Here is a 14,392-nt window from a genome sequence, read left to right on the forward strand (position 1 = left end):
AACGTTATAGGGAAAGATATTTAAGTCAACAATCAAAGGATGAAATGGATCTTGTGAAGGTAAAGAGGTGCTAATGGGCATATCGGGTAGAGACAATGAGGTGTGCGGTGGGTCTGAAGCAGGAAAATGCTCAGGATGTTGAAAGCCAAAGAGAATACCAATGTGACTGGAGCTCAATGAGTAGGGAGGGTTTCAGGCTAGGTCATGTTGGCATTAATGGCAGGGAAATAAGAATGCCTAAAAGTTGCTTTTGTCTACTTATCCTCCTCTGTGAGAAACACTGTATAGAATTATTTTCAGTCGGGCTAGTGCCCAATAATCTACAAGTAGTACCAAGGAAAACTGTTTTGAGGATTGATATAGCCTACAGAGGGCCTCTACCTTCAGCAAACTGATACCTATTTCTCAGATCTCTTGGCCTCTGGCCAACCATGACATGGAAATTTGAGATCATTTTCCATGTGAGGAAGGCAGGATAGATCAACATGACTGGGTTTCAAGGGATCTTGGCCCATTCGTCAATGTCAAGGAGTGTCATAACATGCTTGTGACCTTTTTATGCAATGCTACCCCACCTAAAAGAAATGTCTGTCACATAGTGTCATGGATATCAATCAAAGTAGCAATTCTTTTAAGGCCTGGGGTGCCAAGAAGTGCTGTGGGAAGCAGAGAATTAGGAGAAAAGCCAAAACCTTCTACCCCCTTCTTCACTTAAACTGTTTGAACCTTAAGGAGACTTAAGGCAACTCTATCAAATAACTAGTGTGAGCATAAAATAAGACAGTGCATGTACAGGCATCCCTAGTGTCTGTCAGTAGATGATCTATTCTTCTTAGGTGACTAGGATTGAGTGTAAAGATGATAAAAACACTTTCCAAAATTATAGTGTACAAGATATTCCATGAAGGTAGTCAGTATGGTTCTTCATCCCTGCCTGCTGGTATCCGCCATGCTTGGTAGCCACAAAGTCTGAGAGCTAAGATACATTTGGAAAATGGACTTAATTGAAAAGTGCTAAGGGAATACAATTTCCTGTCCCCAGTCCATGGTGGATTTTTATCTGAAAAGAGGGATGAAGAGAAAGAACAGCTTTTCTTTTCTTCTTTTTCTACCCACCTGAAGCCCTGACAATCAGCTTGTAGCCTATACATTTGGCCCCACAGATGGGTGAAGGCTGTCGCTCATAGTGAGGTACATCGGTAAGTACAAGCAGCCAGTGAAGATTCTAGAGGTATAATGAAAGAAGCAAATGACAGAGGTTAAAGCATTTACAAAAATTCATGTTGAATTTGGCAGAAAATATGAGATAGGTTCTAGGAGAGTGTGTGAGTGGTGTGTGTGGGTATGGAAGATGTAGTGTATGTGGTGTTTGTGGGGCCCGATGTGTGCATCAGATGGCATGTATGGTATGTATTTGTGTGTGTCCAATAGCATGTGGGGCGTGTGTGTGTATGACAGGAGAGGACAGACAGGGACCAAGGATCTCCAGCATCTTTTTTCTCCCAATCCAGGAGCCTGTTCCTCCTTTGCCTTCTAAACCAGATTGTGGTGGGGAGTGGTACGTTCTTGAATTGGCCTCTTTGTTGTGTGACATATATTCCTTTTGCCAAGGATAAGTCATTTTTGTCAAACTCTAAATTGGGTCATTCATTAGTATGGAAATAAGGTTTTTTAGGACCAAGAACAGCTTATGTATAAATACTCTTTCACTTCAGCTCTGAACAAAGGAAGGATTGTGACTCAAATGCAGTCCGAATCACCACTCATGTATGCCGAAATGGTTGATGGTCTGTCCTCACCAGACTTTGCTGCTGGTGCACATTGGGTTGAGGAGATAGACATTACCAGCCGGTACTGAGAAAGACATGAAATGAATATGTGTAGTCTGTGTGGGTGGTTGGCAGCACCTCAACCTTCCTACCCTCCTTTGCTTGCGCCTTACTTGTCTGCAGGTGACACAGGTCCACGTGTGGACGGGGACAAGTAACCCAGAATTGAGGTTAGGTCGGCCTCATTGTGGGCACTAAACAGACATATAGAGGACTCTGAATATAAGTCTTGATACTTGTTTTTGGTAAATATTTTCTTTTAAAAATCATTAAGGCTCCCTGGAGTTCTTTCAAATGGAAAACCAATGTGCCATAATTTGGATCCCCCATAGGCTAATATGGAGCAATCCAGCACAATTTAGCTTCTATTGTAAGAGGTGATCATGTAAATATAAGGCTTTATATGCCCATATGACTAAGAGACTACTTTTTCAGTTGGAAAAAGAAAACAAACAGGCTAGGATATCTGTTCCTGTATGAAGCAGTGATTCTGCTGATGAAACCAAGTCACCTTCCTGACCCATCCATGGAATCACGTGGTCGGGAAACTCATCTTAGAGTTGCTGCTCGAATAAAAGAAAATATAACTATCCTTCTTTTCAACTAAAAGTGACTTGGCGAGTTGTGTCAATTAGCTAAGGCTTTGGCGTCACGTATCCTGTTTTTCTCGACCTATCCAGCCATCAGTAGCTAGCAATTTCATGGTTTGGAATGATCTGAGTAGCAATTCAAGAAAATACCATCCAGAACAGGTTTGGTTTTTTGGCATTCCCAATGAATATTTAATTACCAATGCACACTTCACATAGGACGGCAGGAAGTCATTCCTAAATGACTTCAAGAAATTAATCGTCTCCATAAAGAGAACAAAGAACCCAAATCTGGTTTCAGTGATAGTCCAAGTTTCATTCATCTCTACAAGGATTTAGTACAGAGGGTGGAAAAGCAAAATGTTTGGTCATATTTGATACAGACTTTCTTTCAGTCTAGATGTTAGTATTGAGAATATAAACTTACTTTATTTTCCTGGCTCCAATTAAACTGTTTCTGCCTGGATACAATGGAGGAAACATCAAATGGGCAAAGTCCAGGTCTTATTAAAAAAAAAACAAAAAGCACCAGAGGACTCAGTGGTTGAGCATCTGCCTTCAGCTCAGGTCATGATCCTGGGGTCTTGGGATCAAGTCCTGCAGCAGGGGACCCGGGATCAAGTCCCACTTTGGGCTCCCTGCATGGAGCCTGCTTCTCCCTCTGCCTGTGTTTCTGTCTTTCTCTTTGTGTCTCTCATGAATTAATTAAAATCTTAAAAAAGAAATACAAGCAAAAAGGAAAGAGTGGCACCCGGGTGGCTCAGTCGGTTAAGCGTCTACCTTTGGCTCAGGCCGTGATCCTGGGGTCCTGGGATCAAGTCCTAATCAGGCGCCCTGCTAGGCGGGGAATCTGCCTCTCCCTCTCCTCCTCCTCCCCTGCTCGTGTGCTCTCTCTCAAATAAATAAAATCTTAAAAAAAAAAGAGGGAAGAAAGATAATATCAGAGTATCAAGCTCGTCATCTGTATTTATTTTCAGTGCTTCAATTAGTGTGGTGCAAGGATGTCTGTGAAGACTAGAACCTAGACATCTCAGTTCCTGAATTCAAACTGTTTCCTGTTGAGAGCTGCCGGCTGCTTAGACTCGGCTGCTGGGCTGGTCACTGCTGATTCCTAATGTGTGTGTGAGAGAGCATGAGTCAGCCTGCCTGTGTGTGGTGTGCAGGGGCGAATTTTGAGTGTTTTCCGAATTCTCTGTCCCCAGTGTGTTGCAGATACTTTGGCCCCAGCATGCTTCTGTATAAGAGCCACATTATCTAAAGCCAGTATTTTGAGGAGACAGAGCCATATAAGTTGTATGAATGGGAGGAGGTCTCCTGTTGATAAGAGCTATCTCTCCAGTTTAGTGTAGTCCCAGAGGAGGCATGCACTTGAACTGATTCATCCTGTTTCCTTGGGTGGTGGGAATGTGTAGAGAGAAAGCTTTCCTAGACACAAGAGCAATAAGGGTCGGTCACAGGCGAGTGACAAGGACAGGAGCCCAGAGGACTAACTGGTACATGGGACCGCCACACAGAGTGGCTCTATGCTTCTAGGTACTTAGAACATAGAGTTGGTTAGGAAGCTCCCATTACACTTTCACTTTTTCACTCCTGGAAGGAAGCTTAGCAGAGAGGAGGCAGACTGAGTTTTATTTATTTTTTTTATTTTTAAAGATTTTTATTTATTTATTTATTCATTCATGACAGACACAGAAAGAGAGAGGCAGAGACACAGGCAGAGGGAGAAGCAGGCTCCATGCAGGGAGCCCAAAGTGGGACTTGATCCCGGGTCCCCAGGATCACACCCTGGGCTGAAGGTGGTGCTAAACCGCTGGGCTACCAGGGCTGCCCGTAGACCGAGTTTTAAATTGTAGCCTCACCATTGCCTCATCTGTGTGACCGTAAGCAAGTCATTTTTCTCTGAGCTTCGTTTTTCTCTCATGCAAAAATCAGGGTAATTCATAATGACCATGTAATTCTCATGTAATCGTAGGTTGAACGGAGTAGAAAGTTTGCATATATTTATGGGGCTTTTTTAAATTATTCCATAAATGGTAATTGTATTAGCATTGACTCATTGGCCTTGGGCTGGCTTTAAGTTCATTGTATCTGGAAGTGACTTGATTTAAAGGAGAGTGATCTCCTGGGAGCAGAAGTAATTATTGACTTACTGTCCCATACTATTCTATTATTCTTATAAGATTTATATCCTGCTATCTTCCTGGCTTATGGAGCTAGTTTCAGAGCCTTCTCTACTCTTTATTCATGCAATGTCCTCAGTTGAGGTTCATGCCATCTGAATCATACCACTTTCTACTTGCTTTTTGGACCTTATAAGTCAGTTTCGTTAGCTCATGATTCTTTTTTATGTATTAGAAAATACACTTGGGATGCCTGAGTGGCTCAGTGGTTTAGTGTCTAACTTTGGCTCAGGGCGTGATCCCGGGTCCTGGGTATAATACTGCATCAAGCTCCCTGCGGGGAGCCTGCTTCTTCCTCTGCCTATGTCTCTGCCTCTCTCGGTGTGTCTTTCATGAATAAATAAATAAAATCTTTAAAAAAAAGAAAATACACTCCTTTCTCAAAGCCTTTTACTTATATTTGCTAGAAAATTATTATATGAATGTATCTGCTATACTAATGGTGCCATGTAGAATTGTACAGTGCACAACATGCACAACTGTACATGGTAGTCCACTATTTTTTTTTTAAGATTTTATTTATTTATTCATGATAGTCACAGAGAGAGAGAGAGGCAGAGACACAAGCAGAGGGAGAAGCAGGCTCCATGCACCGGGAGCCTGATGTGGGATTCGATTCCGGGTCTCCAGGATCGCGCCCTGGGCCAAAGGCAGGCGCCAAACCGCTGCGCCACCCAGGGATCCCGGTAGTCCACTATTTTGACAGTATTCATCCCTACTTCATTTCACTAACCTAGAATTACTACTCCACCTCCATCATATTACAATCCGATATCTTACTTTTAGACTGCAACCTCATACTTTTATTTTTCTTTCTATCAGTCTCAGTACAACTGCTCATACCCATGATACTTCGATGTTCATCCTCGTCTCCCAATGTCTCGTATTAATATTCTATTAACTGGTATCTGTATTCTGGGGTTCCTAAGGCTGAAATTAGGTGTTGGTTGGGCGAGGGCCTTATCTGGATATTCTAGGAAGGAGTCTTCATTCTTGTTCATTCCAGATCGTTGCTAGAATTCATGTCCTTGCAGCTGTCAGACTAAGTTCTCATTTCCTTGTTTGTTCTCAAACTCTAAAGCCTGCTTGTATTCCTCAGCTTGTGACCTTCTCCATCTTCAAAATCCACAACAAATCCTCCTGTGCTGCAATCTCTCTGATCCTCCTTTCTGGCACCAAGTTGACCACAGTCTGCATTTAGAGGACATGTATGATGAGATTATTAACACCCAGGTAACTCTCTTTGGTCAAGTAAGGTCATGGGAGTAGCATGCAATCCTGGGAGTAACACCAGGGGGGTAAAGATCATGGGAACCAAAATCTGGCCGGTGACATCGTATCTCCTAATTTCATAAGCAGTCCTAACCCCAAAGTTTATCACATCTGTCACATTATGCCATCATTCTTTATTTTCTCACCCCATTGTTCTTCTACTTACCCATCCTGCTAACTTAAATCTGGATCACTACAACAAACTTGGTTATTCCTACCTCTAGGATGCTAAGGAAAGTGGGAAATCTTGGTAATATGCAGTTATGGCTTTCAATTGTGTGAATTTCTTTCTGGAATATTTTAGGACTGCCCTCCAGCCCCTTTCTCTCACTGCTTCACTATACATATAAAATATTATATATATTTAAATGCAATTCTGATTGTGTCAGGCTGTATTTAAAATCATGTAATGGCTTTCCATCATTTTTAGGACCAAGTCTCGATTGTTTAATCTGGCTTGAAAAGGACCTTCTGGAGGTGACCTCTAGGGTTATCACTCACAACTTCCACCCAGGAAACTCACCTCAAAATCTATGAAATTAGTGACTGGACAGTTCCTCATTCATGCCATGCTTTCACATGTTTCTGTCTTATGTACAGCTTGTTTACCTGACACACTCATTCTTTTTCTTCTCTGCTGCTAATCCCTCAAGGACATATTTCAAATATCTCCTTATGAATACTTCTCTGTACCATCCAAGTTTTTGGCCTTGGACAAAATTATTCATTCCTTCCACTGAAGACTCGTATCCTTTATCAAATCACTTTCATTTTATAATCATAAAATAAGTGCTCTCAGGAAAGGGACTAAGACTTATCCATTCTCTTCTTGCTTCCCTTTCTCCTGACTAGGACAAAGAGGTTAGCACATATAGGCACTTTCAGTATGTGTTTGAAGAATTGGATTTATTCTAAATGAGATGATATAGTCAAAATTTGGTGAACTATGAGCATTGACCCTTGAACAACATGGGTGTTCTGGGTGCCAATCCCCCACATCGTGGAAAATTCAAGTAGAACTTTTGGCTTCCCAAAATCTTAACCACTAATAGCCTACTGTTGCCTGGAAGCCTTACTTATAACCTAAATGATCCATTAACATGTTTTAGTATGTTATATATATTATCTACTGTATTCTTACAATAAAGTGGATAACAGAACATGCTTTTGAAATTACAAGGAAAATACATTTACAGAACCGTACTGTATTTATTGAAAAAATCCACATAGAAGTGGACCCATACAATTCAATCCTATGTTGTTCAAGGTCAGCTGTACTCAGCTACACTAAAATTATAGAACTGACTTCAGTTCAAGGTCTCCTTCTAATTAAGAACTAAAGGGATTGCGAATTTTTGCCCTATGGAGTTCAAGGTTTTCTCCATTATCGTATTCAAACTTTTTTTCTCTTCCTAGAGTGAATAGTGTGTTTATAAGAGATGGAAACAGAGTGAAGGAGCCTGGTGTGCTTCTCTCCTGTTCTTCAGTCCTTGGTCATAGTTGAAACTTTGAACTAGGTAATCATTCTGCCATCTGGTGATTCAAGTTGTACTGAGGACAGAAGTGGGATACCTTTTGTTGGAAGAATCCATAAAAATTTGTTTTGGATTCTCTTTGGCTTCTTTCTTTATGCTCTTCCTGCCTCCTAATATATTTGTTACTTCATTATGTTTTTCCAATTTCCTTTAATGTGCCATGATTATAGATTTTTCTTTGTTTCATTTCTAAAAACTAATTGAATAGAATGTACAAAGTAGTTGAGTTTGAATTCTCACTGTTCACTCTAGGTGTACAATAAATCCTTTCCTTGAAGGCTGGTATCTAACATTGATATAAACCATGAAGCAAAACAAAAAATAAAAAAAAAAAAACCAAACAAACAAAAAACAAAACAAAAAAGAAACCTGAAGCAAACCAAACTGAAGGCTGTATACGGGATGTCCCTGGGAATTTTTACCACCCTCAATTCAGTGTATTAACTGTGTTTATTTGGGCTCCTATATTTTTCTTAATGCAGTTTGGTAAAAAGTGTCCTACCTTCTAATCTAAGACCTTTAACTGGGTGATAGCACTTAGACCAAATGCTTCTATATTCTGAATATGGTCCTCTATGTAACGAGCCTGTAGATCTGACTTGTGCTATACTTTAACGATAAAAAAAGCCATTTAAGCACCTTTGAGTCAGAGAAATGAATGTAGTTTCAGTGGATAAAAATGAAATTCAATCTCAAGTATCAAGTTACGTAGCTAACTCAATTATTCACATTTTGGAAAAGAATGATGGGCTTTCTCTTGCTCTGTTAATTCCCCAAGTTCTTAATTTAGCATGCTTCTCTTCCTGTGGCTTAATTTCTTCATTGTATAGATGCACAAGGAGCTTCTACTGTTAAGTTCTCCATGCTCTCTGGTAAGTACAGGTGCTCCTGCAGTTTTTAATAGCCCACAGCCTGTCTTTATTGAATTCTTTATAATCTAGCATTTCTGGAAGGATGTACCTATTGTTAGGAAATATGCTGTTGACATTATGGAGGGGACATTATTGGATAACCAAGGTTATGAACAATCCTGCTTTGAAAGGCAAGCACTGCTCCCCAGTACTATTAGGAGTACTGGTTGCAAAATGAATGGAGATAAGCACATAGCAGTAGATCATACGCCGTTTAGGAAAGTTTTTACGACAATCCAAAAAAGATGCAAAGGGCCAAGTGAATTTAGAAAATTGAGCCCCCTTTTCCCTTTTTGCTACCTTATATTAAAACCTGACAAGAAACTTTACAGAGAAACCTGGGAATTATTTAGCTTACCCTACTGCAGACATTTTACTAAGGGTAGAACTCTTGCAATGAGACGAAAAGCCACTTTCTTTAAAAAACCACAGATATTTTCCCATCCTACTTCGATGTACCCTGTGGGTCACAGCTGAGGGGATTAGCGGTAATATGCTTGTTCTTTCACTAACTGACGAGGTAACTGAGCCCCAGAGAGGTGCTGCGAACTGCATAACATCATACAGCTCGTTAGCGGCAGAACGAGGACTGGGCTGCTATTGTCTGTCCCCGGGTACTTTTTTACTGTACTACACTAATTTTCTGTATTTGTTTTTCCAACTCCAAACACTGTAGCAATAGCAGAAGTATCCCAATGAAAGAAAAAGTTACTTCCTTTCAAAAATCATTGATAATTTTCTATCCTACTTGGGGTGTATCCCATCTGTAACAGCTGAGGGGATTAGCTAGTAACATGCTTGGTTCTTAAGATAGGCTTGCTACTTTTCAAAAGGAATGATTCCAGAAATGCTTTTTCCATGCTTAGTAGAGTGTGCAACTCTGGTATGTGAGAGAAACCTCTTTTGTACTGTATGAGAGCTCCTTTGTTGCTTTACACTGTAGACCTTTTTAATGGAAGGAAGGGGGAAGGAGGCTATTATGCTGTTTTGTATTTAAGATTCAGAATTGTGTCCTTGGTGGTGCTGAAAGAAATTTTATGTTGGGATGTTAGGACTATTCAGGCAATTATTTATCAGTCTTTTTCAAGCTTTTCCATGTTAAAAAAAAAGTGATCAAATGAAACTGAAATTGTGTACAGTGAGTTTGATGAAATCTTATAAGTACTTTTGGTTGCTAGGGCAATATTTCCTTTTGTCTCTGGTTAATGTGACCTCTCTCTCTCTGCAGCTTGACTTCTTGCAAGTAGATACTTACATTTAAAAAGAAAAAAATTCTGTGCTTACGGCAAAAGAATAAGGGCCCTTATGCGAACTTGTATTTCTTCAATAAAACTTAAAATGCGAAAAGACATCGTGTTCATTTGCGCAGGTAATATGAGGCAGAATGGTTAGGCTTGAGTGTCCGAGTTTGAGCAGTTCTGTGCTTTTATACTTTTCTGGATGACTTTTAATGATCAGCCCAGCTTTGAGGTAAGGAGACATTTCAGTACCACTTGTAACCTCCACCCTAATCATGAGTTAGTCATCCTGTGCCCATTCTCTGCCCACTGTTTTCCAAAGGGACACCTAGCTGAAATGGTGGGTATGAACAAATGTTGATTTGTTTGCATTTTCAATTCTTCATTATTACATACATATTTGTGTTACGGCAGCAACATGTTATCCCTCTGCTTTTTTCACTCTGCCCTGTTACCAGTTTAGATCAGATAATTCATTCTTTGTCATGGGGACTTGCCCTTGTCCTGTAGGATATTTAATAGCATCCCCACTTCTACTGACCAAATGCTAGTAGCAATCCAGAAGTTGTGAGAATGGAAAATACTTCGTCAAAGTGCTAAAGGTTACCTGGGGATCCAAATGGCTCCCAGTGAAGAACCATTGCTTTATCCTAAGGCAACCCATCTATTTTGGCAATTTAATTGCCTGTAGTTTGGGCAATGAGAAAATGAGTAAGTGGGGACTTGAATATAGTTACATATTTTAAAGATGTATATTTTGGGCCTTTTGATACTGAACTTAACTGGCTCCCTACTTTTACATGCTTAGGATTGGAGTGTTTATAATCCATTTTCCCAGTGGATTTTGTTCAACATCTAATTGACGTATAATTTATTGTTATTTTATTTTCTTAAAAAGATTTACTTATTTATGAGAGAGCGATGAGGGGAGAGAATGAGCAGGGGGAGATACAGAGGGAGAAGCAGATTCCCTACTGACTAGGGAGACCAACAATGGGGCTCAATCCCAAGACTCCAGGATCATGACCTGAGCTGAAGGCAGACGCTTAGTCAACTGAGCCATGCAGGTGCCCCTTGACATATAATTTAAATGTATAGCTCAGTGAATAATCTATTTAACTACCATCCAAGACAGTTTATGTTGCTTATTATCTCCTAATGTCCCCTTTCTGGGTAATTCCCTTAGCCCAAAGGATGATCACTTATCTGCTTTGTGTTACTGTAGATGGGTTTTGTCTTTTCTAGAATTTCCTACAAGTAGAATCGTATAACGTGTGGCTGTTTGTATCTAGTTTCTTTCCCTCAGCATTAATGTTTTCCAGATCTATTCATTTTTGCTGAATGTATAGGTATTTTTTTATTATTGTTAAGTACCATTCCGTTGTATATTACCATTTGTTTATGCACTCATGTGTTGATGGACATTTGAGTTATTTGTGGGTTTTTAGGTTTTTTTCTTTAGTATTGTGAATATATCTGCTGTGAGCAGTCATGTGAAAATCTCTTTGTGGATATATATGCTCATTGTTCTTGCATATATACCTAGGAGTAGAAATCTTGTGTCATACCAGGTCATAAAAATATTTTAAGTGATTAAAAAATATATTCTAGGGGCACCTGGGTGGCTCAGGTCATGATCTTAGAGTCCTGGGATCGAGGTCCATGTTGGCCTCCCTGTTCAGTGGAGAGTCTGCTGCTCCCTCTCCCTCTTTCAAATCAATAAATCTTTAAAAAAATAAATACATAAATTTTAGTCCACAGAGAAAGTTCATGACATTTCAGCCATGAAATCTACCTGTAATATAGATATAATGAGGATCTGAGAAGTTGAATGGGAAAAAGGAATATATAGTGTTGAGGAACATGGGTTTTGGGGTCAGTAGACTCATATACGAGTCTTGGCCCTGCTACTTGATAGCTGTGTGGCCTTGGACAAATTACCTGATGTCTCTGTGCCTCCATTTCATTGGCTATAATGAACAGATAATAGTAATAATAAGATAACAGATGATAGTAGATATAACAGATAATAGTAGTAATAAGCTGATAGAATTGTGAGAAGTAATTGTGATAATGCAGGTAAGACATTTTGCAGAGAAAGGGGCATATATTGCTATTAATAACAATGCATTGTATATGTTCTAAATCCTATTGTATGGGAAATTTATCAAGTTAGAGATTGTAGTTCAGAAATGCAGAACACTAAATGGAATGGGAAGTTGAGAGCGCAACAGGTGAGTGTAAAGGACCAGGGTTGTTCAGTGCCTGGGGCTGTGAACCAGAAGACAGGATCACATCATACTCACTGATGAACTGATTCAGATGAGTTGTCCAGGGCGGTTAGTCTACTGGAAAAAGTAAAGGCAGTAAGAGTTGAGTATGAGTGTGAAGAATCACACCAGAAAGAAAGGTGTTTAGAACAAAGGAGGAAGTAGAGGACCTTTTGTGTTAGAACTAAGGACTTGGGATGCTCAGTTATTTTTGGATCCCAGCCTCCTGTGTGAATCTTCTAAAAGTCCAAAACATTCTCCCTAGAAATCTACATGTGTGTATCTGCATGGAAACTTTTGCCTACAGTGTCAGAGCATTTGAAGATCCCTGAGGCCCAGACATGGACCCTACTAGGAATCAACAAACCATGGTCAAAAAGGGACATATCTGTAACAGGACACAGGCTGTTGTAAGGACTTGGAACTGAAAAGAAGATCTGGAGCACAGTCATTTTCTTAGTAATAAAAGGGGCTGAAAGATACTGTTCAATATAAAAATAGGGTAGAAAGTTTGAGGTGAACTAGATAGGGAAGACAATGAAAAACCTAAACATTATGTTATCATAGGAGCTAGTCCATGTCTGACCTTCTTGAGGTGTGAGGCAGAGTGTGTAGAAGACACAGATTCATGCTATGTATGTGCTGAGCCAAGCTCCTTGGGTCACATGGAGCTATCTCCCTGGCCTTTACCAGCTAGGGGAATTCCTAACATGGATCAGAGTGCTAAAAGCTCTGAAAAGAATTTTACAGGGCACAAAAGTACAACACTGTCATTTGACACATAGGAGAGCTGATTTGGAAGGAGTTTGCCTGAAAGCATATGGCTGCTTGGTAGCCAAGAGAAACTAGAGTCTTGATGTTGTGTGTTCTAATCCCTGTATTGTCCAATGTACTGCATTGCTTTGTATCCTTCCTGTGTTTAGAAAATAGCTAGGACAATTGAAAATATTTTAGAGAATCCTTGATCTTGGAGCTTTTGAAGGATTTTAACCAGAGAGAAACTGATTAGGCATAGAGTTTTGTGAGATGATTGAAGGTTGATGGTTTTGCTGCTTGTTTTCCCTAAGTGTCCCTTCATTGTGATTTTGGGGTTAGAGAATAGGATTAATATTCTTTTCCTGATATAACATATATGAACAGCTTATAGTCTGAAGCATATTTTTGACATAATGACAAATCTAAATATGGAAGAGGAAGTCATGTTGACATTGATAAATGAAGCAAGTATCTTGGCAAACAAAAATTTCCTAGATAGCTATCTCTATGCTTCTGTATGCTTTTAAGAGCAAATTGAAGGTGTAGGATTCAGGCCATTAACATAACTTATCTCACAGGTTTGGGGTTGGTGGGGGAGAGGGAATAGATGACAGAATAACGTTTGCTTTCTGAAAAAAGTATCCAATTGAAATATATCATAAATCTAAGGATGCTCAGTCAGTTTTACATGGAAGGAGATTGCTTCCATTTCTTCCTAACAATAAGTAAAAAAGTGAGCTGAATGAAAATTCAATAACTGTTCTTAAATCCATAAGAGAAGGAAGAGGAGAACACAGGGTAAACCAGTGCTCCCAAGATTGGAGAACTAGGTAAATACTGTGAGTTGTGGCTTATTAGGGCAGAGACTAACAAACAGAAACTGCCTTTAGAACCAGTGTCAGGGTAGGAAAACCCTGGACTGTAATTGTCAAATTTCTAGAAGCTCTGTGACAAACTCCAAGGCATACCTAGTCATAGGGTGGTCCCCATAATATTGTGAGATTTGCCTTTCAAAACCCCACCAGATTCACTCAATAGATACTGTAGAAAAATTCTGTAATGCTTCTAGGAGATGCAGGAGAAAGAAACCATTTTAAGCATTTATTTATTTATGGGGGGGGGGGGAAGCGAGCTGGTGGAGGTACAGAGGGAGAAAGAGAGTGAGCATCCACAAGCAGACTCCCTGCTGAGTGAGGAGCTGGAACCCAGGGCTTGTTCCCAGGACCCTGAGATCATGACCTGAGCCAAAACCAAGAATTGGCTGCTTAACTGACTGAGCCACCCAGGGGACCCAAAAAGGCAACTTAATTAATGAATTAATGAATTAATTAAGATTTTAGTTATTGAGGGAGAGCATGGTGGGGCAAAGAGAAGGGGAGAGGAACAAGCAGACTCCCCACTGAGTGGGGAGCCTAAGGTGAGGATTATGACCTGAGCCAAAGTTAGATGCTCAACTGAATGAGCCATCCTGGCACTCCCCCCACAAGGAACCATTTTAAAATGCACCAGATCACTCTGTTCCTAACAGGGCCTGCCATCATGGGAAACTCATTAACTAGAGCCTAACCTACTGGAATATTATCAGAGCCTAAGTAAGCAGGGGAAGGGAAATAGTCAGCTGCAGCCCATTTTAGCCATCTCATTCCCCATAAGGAGTGGGGGATAAAAATACTGAGAAATACTTGTGAAATTCATAGTCCAGAGGGACAGGCTCACTAGAAGACTGAGACCTAATCATAGGACTACAGAACACTCCCTCTCTCCACACCTCCTCACCACATTACTAATGGCCTATTTACAGTAGTTCCTTT

At 40.2% G+C, this 14,392-nt stretch overlaps 1 long non-coding RNA gene across 1 annotated transcript in view; it reads left to right on the forward strand.

Moving 5' to 3' along the window:
• LOC144308005 (uncharacterized) overlaps positions 1-5,953 on the forward strand; it is a 38,361-nt gene extending 32,408 nt beyond the window's left edge. Inside the window, exon 3 of the long non-coding RNA XR_013374652.1 lies at positions 5,699-5,953. This is a non-coding gene — a long non-coding RNA (uncharacterized LOC144308005). The remainder of the gene's footprint in view (positions 1-5,698) is intronic.
• The last annotated feature ends 8,439 nt before the right edge of the window (positions 5,954-14,392 follow it).

Source organism: Canis aureus, chromosome X, assembly GCF_053574225.1.
Source record: "Canis aureus isolate CA01 chromosome X, VMU_Caureus_v.1.0, whole genome shotgun sequence".
In the NCBI taxonomy this organism is placed as follows: Eukaryota; Metazoa; Chordata; class Mammalia; order Carnivora; family Canidae; genus Canis; species Canis aureus.